Genomic DNA, 14,849 nt, shown 5'->3' on the forward strand with positions numbered 1-14,849 from the left:
ATAAAAGCTGGAATTTTCAAGCTGCACAAATAATATCTGTCGTTTAACTGTAGTTCAGTTCATCAGCCTAACACCTAATTAAAATTCAGGTCCTGACACCAATGCTGCTTCACAGGACAAAAAAAAAAATCTTGGCATTCAGGCCAGTTCCTGAGGAGTACATAGGTTCTGATGGTCTTCTCTGAGGATTGGGACTAGAACAAATCTCTCCTCAGTCAGTTTTCTCCATTTCTAGGATTAATTAAAAGTATATATATCTGAAAGCTCAGAGGCAGAGAGCCAAGGTCAGAACTGCAATGTGTTCTGTAGGCTATGCTTCCTTCTGCCCTGTTTGAGTGCATCTACCAGCCGTGCCCTTTACACATGCTCCCATAGTGTTCATGACATTAAACAAAACCCAAAAGAAGAGCAACTGGCCTACTAGGTAAAAATAGCAAAAGCGGTGATATGGATTGATAAAGATCATGGCACAGAGGTTTCAGTTTGGTATACAGCAATGTGTACAGCAACAGGCTGACTTGTGATAACGTCAAAGAATCAGAGATGAGAGGGAAGACAGAAACTGCAAGAGCGATGACAAGGAGAACCCTCAGAGGTCTGAGTCTGTAATCACTGCTTCAAAGAGGGGAGCATGGGAATCAAGGGAGGTTTTCACTCTTCTTTTCAAAATATGAAGCATATGAAAATGAATGAATATGATCAGAGGGCTGGAGCACCTCTCCTATGAAGACAGACAGACAGCTGGGGATATTCAGCCTGGAGACGAGAAGGCTCTGGGGAGACATCACTGCGGCCTTTCAGTACTTTAATGGAGGTCATAAAAAAGACAGCAACTTTTTACTCAGGCAGAGAGTGATAGGGGGAACTGCTTTAAACTAAAAGAGGGTAGATTTAGATTAGATATAGGGAAGAAATTATTCACTCAGAGGGTGGTGAGGCACTGGCACAGGTTGCCCAGAGAAGCTGTGGATGCCCCGTCCCTGGAGGTGTTCAAGGCCAGGCTGGATGGGGCTTTGGGCAACCTGGGCTGGTGCGAGGTGTCCCTGCCCATAGCAGGGGGTTGGGGCTGAGTGATCCCTTCCAACCCAACCCATACTATGATTCTATGAAATTATGAATGTGATAAAGACAAAAACAGTGAGCTACAATAAGAAAACGAACCCCTTTATAGCCCTGGGGTAAAGTAGGGAACCACAACAGAGTTCACTGTATCTAAACCCCCTGAATAATTACATTTGATCTATAACACACGGGTTACACTGCAAAGTCTCTGACCCTTGAGAAAATGGTTTTTTGTCGTGGTTCCGCTCGAGTGGGCAGCCGAGCTCCACCACAGCCGCTCTCTCACTCCCCCTCCTCAAAGAGGAATGGGGAGAAAATATGTGAAAAGGGCTCAAGGATTGAGATAAGGACGAGAAAATCACGCAATAATTATTGTAACGGGCAAAACAGACTCGGCATAAGGAGATAGTAAGATTTATTGCCTACAACTAACAAGCGAGAGAAGTGAGAAAACAAAGGAAAAAAAACCAAAAGCACCTTCCCCCCCCCATCCACCCTCTTCCACCTCCTCCCCCCGAGCGGCGCAGGGGAACGGGGAATGGGGGTTATGGTCAGTCTACAGCACTTCTTCTCTGCCGCTCCTTCTCGGTCACTCTCATCCCCTGTGCTGTGGGGTCCCACCCACGGGATACAGTCCTTGATGAACTGATCCAGCGTGGGCTTCCCACAGGCAGCAGCTCTTCCAGAACTGCTCCAGATATGGGTCCGTACCACGGGGTCCATCCCTCGGGAGAAAACTGCTCCAACCTGGCTCCCCTACGGGCAGCAGCTCCTGCCAGGTCACCTGCTCCTGCGTGGGCTCCTCTCCACGGGCTACAGGTCCGGCCCAGAATCTGCTCCGGCAGGGGTCTTCCACAGGCGGCAGCCTCCGTCGGTGCAGGGCCACCTGCTCCACCGTGGTCTCCTCCACGGGCTGCAGCGTGGAACCCTGCTCCACCGTGGTACTCCATGGGCTGCAGGGGGACATCCTGCTTCACCATGGTCCTCACCACAGGCCGCAGGGGACTTCTGCTCCGGCGCCTGGAGCACCTCTCCCCCTCCTTCTACACTGACCTTGGTGCAAGGCTGTTCTCCCACTCCCTTGACTCTCCCGGCTGCTGTGTGGCGCAGCGTTTTTTCCCTGTCTTAAATATGCTCTCACAGAGGCGCAAAACAACATCGCTTATTGGCTCGGATCTGGAAAACAATGGGGCCCTTCCCAAACATGGGGCAGCTTCTAGATCTTTCTCACAGAAACCACCCCTATGGCTCCATGCTACCAAAACCTTGCCACGTAAACCCACTACATTCCACCCCTCGCCTCTGTTAAAAGCATATTTAAGATTACTCACAATATACTCTTACTTTACAATTATCACAACAACCTTCACAAAATTCACTTAAATCAAAACGAAAAAGAATTCACCACACCAAAATAAACATAACATCATCACAGCACCGACAAGGTGGACATTTTACACACACACCACCCCTCGTCCCTTCACCACACTAACATATCACAGTTACTGCTTTCTTAAATTCTTCACAACTTGTACATTCCTAACAATCATCCTGCACATATTTTTGCCCGTTACTTCTACTAACTATCATACTTATCTCAAATTCCTTGAGCCCCACGTTGGGCGCCAAAAAAGACTGTCGTGGTTCCGCTCGAGTGGGCAGCCGAGCTCCACCACAGCCGCTCTCTCACTCCCCCTCCTCAAAGAGGAATGGGGAGAAAATATGTGAAAAGGGCTCAAGGATTGAGATAAGGACGAGAAAATCACGCAATAATTATTGTAACGGGCAAAACAGACTCGGCATAAGGAGATAGTAAGATTTATTGCCTACAACTAACAAGCGAGAGAAGTGAGAAAACAAAGGAAAAAAAAACCAAAAGCACCTTCCCCCCCCCATCCACCCTCTTCCACCTCCTCCCCCCGAGCGGCGCAGGGGAACGGGGAATGGGGGTTATGGTCAGTCTACAGCACTTCTTCTCTGCCGCTCCTTCTCGGTCACTCTCATCCCCTGTGCTGTGGGGTCCCACCCACGGGATACAGTCCTTGATGAACTGATCCAGCGTGGGCTTCCCACAGGCAGCAGCTCTTCCAGAACTGCTCCAGATATGGGTCCGTACCACGGGGTCCATCCCTCGGGAGAAAACTGCTCCAACCTGGCTCCCCTACGGGCAGCAGCTCCTGCCAGGTCACCTGCTCCTGCGTGGGCTCCTCTCCACGGGCTACAGGTCCGGCCCAGAATCTGCTCCGGCAGGGGTCTTCCACAGGCGGCAGCCTCCGTCGGTGCAGGGCCACCTGCTCCACCGTGGTCTCCTCCACGGGCTGCAGCGTGGAACCCTGCTCCACCGTGGTACTCCATGGGCTGCAGGGGGACATCCTGCTTCACCATGGTCCTCACCACAGGCCGCAGGGGACTTCTGCTCCGGCGCCTGGAGCACCTCTCCCCCTCCTTCTACACTGACCTTGGTGCAAGGCTGTTCTCCCACTCCCTTGACTCTCCCGGCTGCTGTGTGGCGCAGCGTTTTTTCCCTGTCTTAAATATGCTCTCACAGAGGCGCAAAACAACATCGCTTATTGGCTCGGATCTGGAAAACAATGGGGCCCTTCCCAAACATGGGGCAGCTTCTAGATCTTTCTCACAGAAACCACCCCTATGGCTCCATGCTACCAAAACCTTGCCACGTAAACCCACTACAAACACACGGGTTACACTGCAAAGTCTCTGACCCTTGAGAAAATGGTAACAGATACAATTACTAATTTTGCTAAGTCTTGCGTTCATTTTGGTGTCAGCAATGGTCTGACATTAGGAACTGCATAGGCTCATTCTCCAAGTGTGAGATAAATGATGTCACTTTGGCCCAGGGCTTCTATACTGATGTGTAGTCTATGTAATTCTGGGGCATTTTAGGTCCAATCTGGTATTTATTTTCTCCCTACAGGTTGGACTGTGTGCTCACTGAAGTAACTCACTTTTTCTGACGATATGCTTATTCCTAGTGATTTCAGCAAAACTAGCAGGTAAAAAGAATAAATTCTACAATACACATAATGGTACTAATATCTCCTTGTCTGAAGGTCATCACTCCATGTTAAGGACTGTTAAACAAATTCTTGTTAAACATGTTAAACAAATTCTATTGTTTGCTTGTTTGTTTTTTTCTCATTTCTTACTTCGTTTAATTTTTTTGTGTGTGTGTGTGTCTTCCCTTGGATTTCATACATAAAGTACATATTGAGTTAGGTGTAATATGAAACGTAAAATGTTCCAGAATTCTAACTAGGGAAAAACTACAAAACTTCAATTCCATGAAGTATTTTTTAATTGTTCTTAACTTGAAAAACTTTATGGAAGTAAAATGTTCCAAAAAGAACATTGTTTCTATGCAAAACATCTTCCCCAGCTTTATAAGCAGGTTACATTCTTATTCTTGTTGTATCATTCATCTGGCTTCAGCCCAGCTTGACTTTTTGCCGCCCTTATCATCTTTACTCTGCAACTTCTGATTGACTGTAATCTTTTTCATCCTCCTCTCTCTCTTTCACTTGCATCATTCTTCCTTGTTTCCAGCACAGGACATATGTTATTGCCCTTTCACTTTTTAGCAATCCCTCTTGAATACATATTAGATGCTTTGTGATCCTCATGTTTTCTTTTTGCTGAGAGATGGCTGTCTCTTCAGTCACTCACCACTGTGCGACAGATTCTTACAGTCATAAATCTGCAGAATTCTACTATCCTCCCTGGAATCGTTCTGATTTACATTAATAGAGAACCTGGCTTAAAATCTAAAGGTGCCTCTTTTGTTCTACCTCAAAAGCAGCGTCATTACCTTCTCTCTTCTGTTTAAAATCATGTCTTTAAGGAAAGAGACTCATTGCTCTCCCGTAGTAATGTAGTATCTTTTAATAAGCTATAGTATATCATTTTTTAAATGGAAAATGTATTTTACAAAATCTTTTCAGCCCCAATCACTTAGGATGTCACATTTATATTTGGTAAGTAAGATCTGTAGAGACTTTAGACAGGAGACAAAATGAAAACATGTACTCTAACTGAAATCAATAGATAGAAAGATCTGTCAGATCAGAGGATCAGTTCAGGAGACCAGCCAAGTTTCTGCTGCTTTGTACCTTCATACTGTCAAAAATTACTGCACAATATGAAACACAGCCTAGAACAAGCAGCAAATGCTCATTACAAGTGGGCTGAAATGCATTTTTGAACCCTGTGGAAAGGGATCACTTGAGAGCATTCCTGTAGTAGAGATCAGGGTTGCAGTGACTGCACTAGCACTTTCCAATTAATTTTTGAGGTGAAAAAGCAATTTCTCAATTCCATTCAGTGTTGTCGCAAACACAAAGATGTTTCCAGTGACCATAATAAGCCTCCCCATGGCACAGAGAATGACAGATCTGTGCAACTTTTTACAGTGACACTGCAGTTCCAGGGTACTCATTTGTTGTCATTTGGGGGACATAAACAGTAATAAATGCAAAATCTTTGAAAGTCTGTATAACCTTTCCCCATTAAAGGGTAGACAGAAAGTGTCAGGATATCAACCCTATCCCAGAAGAGTAGAGTGGTTTCAAACATGCTGGGGAAAGGAGGAGGAAGAATTGCAGCTTTCTGGTGATAAATAAGAGAGGAGCAATGCAGCATGACTCCTGCCCTAAGACTCCCTGCTTTCTGGGGTGATGTCCACATGGCACCCCTACTGAGGAAGGCACATGTGCCTCTCACAAACGTGATGAGAAGCACTGATGTCTCATGGTTGCACACCCCAAGAGGGAAACAGGATTCTGTTCTTTGTTCAGTCTTGGACCAGTAAGACTCCCACAAATCAGATTAGGTAATCCTGCAGTTCACAGACCCACTGTCACTGGAAATTAACTTACCACTGGAAATTAACTTACCACCATAATTCACACTTCTATAAACAATTGCTTTTGTCTTTGGAGGACTGGACAATGGAGTGCTCCTTTCTCCAGCATGTCTAGGATAGGAATAGGAATGGAGACCACAGAGTGTTACCTCCCTTCATAATGCCATCAAGTTTTAAATAATTCATATATATAAAGTTTTTCTGATGAGGGAATATCATATAAATCTGAATTAAGAAATACTTATTCTGTTTTTTGGTTTTTGTTTGGTTTTGTTTGTTTGTTTGTTTGTTTGTTTGTTTTTAAATATATACAAGGCTGAGGTAAAAGGCATTGCTGTCATCTTGCTTACTTCAGGTGACTTCATCTGATAGCCATGCAAAGGTGCATTTGCCCTGTGTTCCTTCAGCCGTAAAGCAAGGGTCACCTCAAAAGCTCTCTGATGGCATAATTCATGGTTTTAATTACACACAAGGTCTTTATTTTTAACTTTGCCTGTGCTAACAGGGCTGCTTTTTGGTGTTGGAGGGTAGTGGCATAGCACACTTATGACCATACGAATAAACTTTCTCAACCGGAAAGCAGGCTAGTTGTTACATTTGTGCTTTTAGCAAGATATACAATAAAATATAAGGCACAAATCTGGATTTGACCAACAGCATACCACAATGTGTCAATAGTAAGAGCATACAGCAGTGCTTCCATCTAGGATTGGACTGGAAGAGGTTAATTGATAAATAAATTATTTATTAAAAAAAAAAAAAGGGGGGGGGGAAATAAGAATGACAGGGACTTTATTCCAGTTAACAACATTCAGGACCACCCATGACCCTTCAGTTGTTTGTCAGAGATAAATCTTTTAATCCACTAGACATCTTTAGTACTGAATCCAGCAACTGGACAATGACAATTGCCATTAGCATTCTGAAGCTTAGTACAGCAGAAGCTCATATAACATGGGAATTGATAATGAAAGCTACTGAGTACCTAGGTCTTTCAATATTTATAAGTATATAGATTCCTTTTTTTTTTTTTTTTTTTTTTTTTTAACCTTACCTGTCTTACTTGCTATAGAGTATGCATTTTTACATTGCAGAATCTAAGACCCTAATTAAAAGGAATATTTTCTTCTACAATTTGGTGAACTGCTAATGATCATAAATTTTCTATTGCTTTTACTAAATTCAGGGTGATTTACATGAAGGAATTTCCTAGTATTAGGTTGGAATTGTCTTCATCTTAAATGCAACATTTTACATATAGTAATAGTACTTTTTTTTTTTTTTTTTTTTTAATAATAGGCTCTTGAATGGTATGCTATGCACATTTCCCAGGCCACAGCAAAGAAAATGCCCTAGATACTTGGGTCAGCTGTGTTATCTTAGATAACAGTAAAAAACAGAGTGAATTCTGCAAAACCGATAAAATTTATTGGGCATGTACCATGAAAAAGGTCTGTGTCAGTTCTATCTGTTTGCATTCTCTGTGTTTCTTTTTCTTCCTTCCTTCCTTCCTTCCTTCCTTCCTTCCTTCCTTCCTTCCTTCCTTCCTTCCTTCCTTCCTTCCTTCCTTCCTTCCTTCCTTCCTTCCTTCCTTCCTTCCTTCCTTCCTTCCTTCCTTCCTTCCTTCCTTCCTTCCTTCCTTCCTTCCTTCCTTCCTTCCTTCCTTCCTTCCTTCCTTCCTTCCTTCCTTCCTTCCTTCCTTCCTTCCTTCCTTCCTTCCTTCCTTCCTTCCTTTCTTTTCTTTCTTTCTTTCTTTCAAAAAAAAAAAAACAAAACAAAACACGTTATTACTTAATTCAAACAACCGCAGGCTTTTGCTCAAATTGAAATCCATCATGACAGTTCGGTGGACATGTGTTTGGGCATATATTACGCATTATGTAATCTTACACCAGTAAAGCTTCTTTCATGTTAAAGTGCATTAATGCCCATCAGCCATAATTGGTTTTGGCCTATCTGGGTGGTATTTGCAGGGAATGAGCTCTTCACAGGCTCTGCAGCTGTGCTCCTTGGGTGCCAGCATGGAGGCTGCTTGGGCAGCCATCAGAGCAGTGCTTTGTCAGCTGAAGGAGCACGGCCAGACAAATGAGAGAGAGGCAAGGCCGTACCTGCTACTCTCTCACGGTGTGAAGTAACTGTCAGGCCTGAGGCACACTTTTTCACTTTGGAAGCAAACGCATTATACTGTCTGTTTCTGTCCTATGCAGGCAAATTCAACTGTGTCTTGGCGCTTGCTTCCTGCAGGCTGTCATAATCAGGACAAATCAAGCAGAGCAGTAAGTACATATGTCCTTCACAGATCCCTGGCAACATAAATATTCAGTGTGTCCTTCTCATGGAACATCTCTCAAAACATCTGTTTTGTTCGGTGGGAGGACCACAGGAAATAAAGCTACCCCAATGTGTTTTGTACTCTGAGGAAAAACAGCAAAAGTTATTGTGCATTAGAGCCCATGAAAAAGGAAGCCAAATTTTGGGATTTATCTTTTTAGGATGAAGGTGGGAGCACACAGACACTGGGATGACACTGGGAAAAACTGACCATCTCAGGAACTTACTCAGGATGTCAGATTAAAGGTATGGGATGACCATCCATCCATCTCCTGTCAACCACACCCTTGGCACTGTTCACACAACCACCGTTACATAATGCTGAGGCTATGTCATCCCAATGTGAGCTGCAACACAAGCACTAATCCCTCACCTGAGGGTCCTCTGACATGAGCCCTGCCGAAAAAAAAATAATAAAATAAAATAAAAATGTGGAGTTTGTGAGACAGTCAGGCTTGTCAATCACATTGGGTATTAATCTAGTCCTAGCCATAGACCTGAAGTTTTATAATTGACGAATCATGTCATTCCACAGGAAATTTGATGAAGTCAGTAATGTTTTAGTTGAAGCCTGTTTTAAGACTCCAGTCTTCTGTATGGCCCGCATAAGCTGAACCACGTAGGAATGCATATACAGTGTGCTAGTTTAGATTCATGGTGCTTTTGAAAGAAAAGGTGTTTAAAGTCTATGTATGTGTGAGGTCACTGAAATAAATCAGAGCGATTTCAATCAGGAGAGCAGTTTACATGAAGGCAAAGGAATATATTTATCATAGATACTTTTCTATATCAAGTTAAAAGGTTTCAGACACAGGTTTCCCAACAGTTCTGCAGATGACTGTTTTAAATCCCACATGATGTGATTTCTTGACCTCAGTAGGTAGTTTGCCCTGGACTTCAAGGGAGATGGGACATCACTCACAAGTACTGGAAGAGAAAAGAATCTCTGAAGTCATAAAATAAGAGTTAGAGCCTCAATATTTTCTTAGAATATGCTTTCTAATCTCCTTACTTATCAAAAGAATTTAAGAATTTTAAAACCATGAGGTGAATAGACATCAGTTGACTGTTTTCCATACCCTTCAAAATTTGTCAGGTTATTTTATTTTTCTTTTTCTTTTTTTTTTTTTTTTTTTAATCTGTGTTTTCTGTTTTTTTTTTTTTTTCTTGTTCTTGGTTGCAGCATTGTGCAAGGAAGACACTTTCTCCTGTTTTCATGACTGCACTTCAAATATTTGACTCTTGTTTACTGTTTATCCTGGCTGCCTATACTTGACACTTTATTTTCCCCTTTGCTGCCCAAAATCCCAGTAAATTGTCAATGTGAAGAATGACCACGGCTGCTCAGGATGTCAGCTGATATAAATTAACCTTGATTTCAGGGCAACTACAATTTTTTACAGGGGTGAGTCAGAAGGTCCCAGTTTTCACCAGTGCTCAAAATCACATCCTAACAGAAACTGGGGACAAAACTCTTGCCAAATTCACTGAATTGCCATTGGGAGGAGGAAAGTTTTGAAAGCAAATTGTATAGAGAAATTCAAAGTGTTGTATGACAAAATATTTGGAAATGTGTTTTGTTTCTGATTATATCACGTGTAAAGTCGTCTGATCTGCTGACCACCATCACTTCTAGATTCTTTTCTTTACTACAGATTTTTGTGCTCTTTTTTTGTAATAAAATAACATCTTGTTTAATTTAAAACAGTGGAATTGTACTTTTGAATAGAAAGAATGGTAGAATTATACTTCTTTCTTTACAAAAGGCAGCACAATTAGAAAATCAGCTACCCAGTCTCTCTTGGCAAATATTTAATATCTTCTTGTAGAAATTAGAGATTACATATGATTCCAGTGAAAATCACCATGGGAACCTCTCATTATTTGTGTCAGTGACAGGTTGGGGGAGGGGGCTTAGCCATCAAAGTATAACTGAGTATTACAAAATCTTAAGTACTGTAAAATTCGCTTTTATTATGTTAGAATATAAAGTTGAAATCTGACTTTAAAATAAATGCTAAATTCCTTCTTTATTGTAACTTTCTGGAACGGCATAAGAAAGAAAAAAATGTATGAGGAAGGCAATTAAGAGAAAGAAAACTAACTGAAGCAAAGCAGAGTACTTTTAGTGTATAAAAGTTATTGGATTTTATTGTATAGAAGTTTTGCATATGGATTAAATTTTTATTATACCGTTTAACTTGTTAGACTCCTTTTCTGACAAGATGATAAAAAGTTGTAACAACTAAAACTATGAAATACAATCTAGTATTTATACATTGAGTATATGTTGTTAAAATAATATATACAACAAATGATAATATTCCAAGCTGTTATGACAATACTATATTTAAAGTAAATACATTTTTTTCTGCCAAATTCTTTCTTATAAATGTACTATCTATCACACATATGGAGCCAATTTCTAGTTTAACAGGCAACAAAATCTCCACATATATAATAAAGTTGCAAGAATGTAAAAATCCGAAGCATTAGATATTTTATTTGTAAGACAGAATCTGAGCCTGTTTCTCTTCTACCTTGCAACTCAAACAGTCATTGTTTGAAGTGGCTGTAAAATATTAACAAATGGGGATTGTTATTTCCAGTTCCCCACGCTAAGCTGCATGCTTTAAGCACAGGTAAGTGACAGCCTGTGATTTGGTCAAGCTGGCACAGCTACAAACAGCTGCCTGCCAACGGATATGGTCTCCTAATGCCATCAGAAACCTTTACAGACTACATCAGCTTTACATTTGCTAGCTCTCTAAAGATAACTTTTTCTTTACTGTGGTTGGAAGCATTTAGAAGTTGTCTGAAGAGAAGTCTTTACAGTGTTCATGTGCTGGATACTGGCAGACTACAGATGAAAAATATTTTCTGACTGCATTTCATGCCTGCATTGCTCAGTGTTATCTACCTGTCTGTGTATTCATTTATTAAGAGCTTGTTTTTAATTGGAGAAATGTAACATTGTGTAAAATATATCTTTATATAAAATATTTACATATTCCTGCTGCTGAATACAACCATTATAGTGAAAACTCTACATTTACCAAAAAACACTAGAAATTTCTTCGTCATTTACCTGTCTGATAATGTTTGGGCACAGCCTGGCCTGGTCCCACGTTATCTGCTAGTTGCACGTGTTAGAAATTTTGATCTATTGTGAATGCACAGTCCTAGCAGACTGCTATGTAAGCATGGTTTTCAGCAGGCTGGCATATTCTGATTCCTCAAAACACACTGAGTTTAAGATTTGCAAAAAGCGTGTCCTTCTGCAGAGTGGCCTAGCTCTGACTGTGACCTTTGAATGCCAGAGCAACACAAAGACAGTGAGGCTCAAAGTGCACATTTACTTATTTCTTAACATCACTGGATGGTTGTTTTCTTCCTTGATTCTTTTTTTTTTTTTTTTTTTTTTTTTTCCATATATATATATATTTAATTAGACTTCTATCACTTATTTATTTATTTATTTTCCAGTTCAAGAGGCATCTGGACAATGCCCTTGATGATATGCTTTTAGCCCTGAAGTGGTCAGGCAGTTGGATGAGATGATCTGTGTAGGTCTCTTCCAACTGCACTATTTTATTCTATAGACAAACAATGGTCTTGACTACCTATACTTCATTTGCCACCTGTGTCAGTAATGATTCACAGCCTCAGAAAATCAGACTCTGCCTACACGTTAGAAAAAAAAACCACACACACACCTCTCTCTTTCGCCCACAAAACAGTAAAAAGATGAGGTTTGACCACAGGAAAGGTGGTTTTATGGCTTAAAAAAATTGACAGACTCTAATAGCTAACAGTGTTAAATGATTGAAGTGCTCCTCTGTTGACTATTAGACCCTATTTTTCAGAGTGTCCAGCTGTGCATATAAATGGGCTTTAATGCTGTTATTGATGACACTGTGGGCAGAGCAATGCTGCTAGACAAAAGGAGGGCCTTTGAATGTGTTGCTGAGTTTCTCTGCAGAGAGAGTAGCAGGATTTAATGTGATTAGAGATTTGTGCCTGGCATTTGAGCATGAACTCAAAACCACAGGCATTCACTCTGTCAGAGCAAACACGGGTTCAGAGTTCAGAAACCATCTGCACCAGGAAAGGTAGAAAACAGATATCAAGTTTGAGCTGCAGAATTGGATAACAATTGGAAATTGAGAGCAAAGCTACTCAGCTATTTAGGAGAACTGCTTATGCATTGCTCAGACATAGCTTGTTACTCACCAGCTGAAGAAGTCTGCCTGTTGACCAAATACAGAACAGAGTTCCTAAGAAGCATTTAAATTGGAATTGTACTTTCTGTCCTTGTCTTGTGCAGCCTGGGCCATGTATCTTCATCTGCAGCATTCCCTCTTGCTGCAAGGAGGTATATTTCTGCAGGCACTGGAGAGGAGCAGCTGGCATTTTATCTCCTCCTGCCAGATGCTTACAGTGACAAGGATCTCAGTGTGTCTTAGCTGACTGCTCATGTAGGACATGGGGGCTGTGGTCTGCCCATCTGCTGAATGGAACATCTGAAGCCCAGTGAAAGAGTAGGTCCCAAGAATTTATGGCTATGTCCATGATGCTAAATTAATTAATCCACTTTAATAAGTGTTACTGGGCTTAAGAAGTGCTGCGCCCCTTATGGAGTAGTCTGGCCATACTCACTCTACAAAGGATTTGGCTTTGGATCTCCTCTGGATTCCATCTGATGCTTCTTCATCCCAAAGGTGCAATAATTTATGTGCGTGCATTTCATTCAGAATATCTAACATAATATTGAGAGGTGTGCTCCAGCTCACCAAAACAGCAGTTTTATAGTAAAAAGCATATGATTCATGGTGTGTACCATCCCAGCAAGTGTGCATATTGCTGGAGGCCAAGACTCACAAGGCAGTTTGGAAAGTCTGCACAGAGCAAGGAGAGACCTGCCTGGTTTCAGGGCACAGGACTGGTGGTTCCCCATGGGGGTGGAAGCAGGGCAGTCCCAGCCCTGGCCAACTCTGACTCAATGCAGTTTTATCCACATTGATTTGGGAAGGTAAGTTAAGCCATCTAGGGAACCACACTCAGTGTTTACCCTGGACCCAAGCAGCTGGATCACATTCTGAGGTGCTGAAGAGCAAATGAGTGTTTTTCAGAGCAGGATAGGAGGAAGCCAGGATCCAAGGAATGCTGCAGGCTATGCTATCACATGTAACCATTGATTATTTTTCTGCTCCTACAGATTTCCAAAGTAAGGCTGGAATGCTTTCTCTATATATACTTTTTACAAATTTCTTCTAAAATATTTTGATGCAGTTACAATTGCCATAGACTGATGATGGCGTTGGTCAGGCTTTTATGATCGCTGTCCTCAGTGAGACCTGCTAGCCATACAACCCTGGAGCTGAGCTCATAGGTTTCGGTGTGGCCTTGCAGTTTTTGTGAACATTCACAAGCACATGCCAGCTGAGTTTGGGAGGTAACATCTACCCTAACTGCTGGCACAGCAGTGCTATATGACCAAGACTTGGAGGACAACATGGTGTCTATTCAATGACCCTACTGCTGCCTTTTTTCAAGGGCTGCTGGTGAAAAAACTCTCTGTATCTGGAGGGAGTATTTTTTTCAATATCCCATGAAACTGGTACGGTACTATTTCTGTACTCATCATCACAAACAAAGACCTGTCTCAGTAACCCTGCTAGATCTCCAACACGAGCAGTAACTTTGGGCCACAGTTCTGGCAAGACCAGCTGCCAGCCACCTGCTCAAACACTTCACTTTGCGGGCACAGATACTAACGCGGGCAGCAGCAAGAGCTCATGTTATTTATGTATTCTGAGTCCCACATTTTGGAAAAGCGTGAAATAAGAGGTTATTTCTCCACTCTGGCTCTCTTCTATTTATACAAACCCACATGTGCATAATTCAGTCATGGAAAAGATACAAGCAGCTACACTGGGAGAGACTGTATCTGCCTCTTCTAATGTAGTGGCATATCCTGAACATGTGGCTTCTCTGTGCCTCGGAGAATTATATGAGGTTTTGGATGGGAAAGAAGCATTTCTCACTGATTTTCCTTCTTCTTTCTTTCTTTCTTTTCACAGAAATGGGGAAGAATTAAAACTGGGTAGGGAAGCAGCTGGCATGAAGATTCCTTCCACAGAAGATAGAAGAGCCAGGAACAAATTGCCCACCGACGACTGAGAACTAGCGAGAAGATCTTTTTGGCAACAAGCCCTTGCAAAAGGAAATTGAAATTAAAAAGCTTTTTGGTTTATCTCATTTCAAGTAGAACTTTTCTGTTCAATTCACACAGAAGGAAATGTCTGCGGCACTCAGAGAATTTGATCTAATTTTTAATACAATCAGATAAAAGAAGATGTTGTATGTTTTATGATTTCCAAAGTCTTGCTGATTACTGATTAATCAGACTGAAATTTCTAATCAATAATTATTACCAGTTCAGACTGCCTGTTTAAATTACTGATGTCTGATTACTCAGGGAGTAATCACTGCCCTTCGATATATTTTCATGGTCCAGCAGGCACAGAGATAGTTCCTCCGTACTTGCTTAGCAGACCTCAGTTCCCTTATT

General features: G+C 41.8%; 1 long non-coding RNA gene across 2 annotated transcripts; it reads left to right on the forward strand.

The window, feature by feature from the left end:
* Nucleotides 1-8,150: 8,150 nt before the first annotated feature.
* Nucleotides 8,151-14,460, forward strand: LOC311445614. Of its 2 annotated transcripts, none has more exons than XR_014698542.1 (3): nt 8,151-8,220; nt 8,437-8,521; nt 14,359-14,460. It is a non-coding gene; the product is annotated as an uncharacterized lncRNA (long non-coding RNA). The 2 variants fall into 2 exon arrangements; XR_014698543.1 differs by lacking the exon at nt 14,359-14,460 and adding an exon at nt 9,459-9,582.
* The last annotated feature ends 389 nt before the right edge of the window (nt 14,461-14,849 follow it).

This window comes from Aythya ferina (assembly GCF_964211825.1).
Source record: "Aythya ferina genome assembly, chromosome: 1".
Classification (NCBI taxonomy): domain Eukaryota; kingdom Metazoa; phylum Chordata; class Aves; order Anseriformes; family Anatidae; genus Aythya; species Aythya ferina.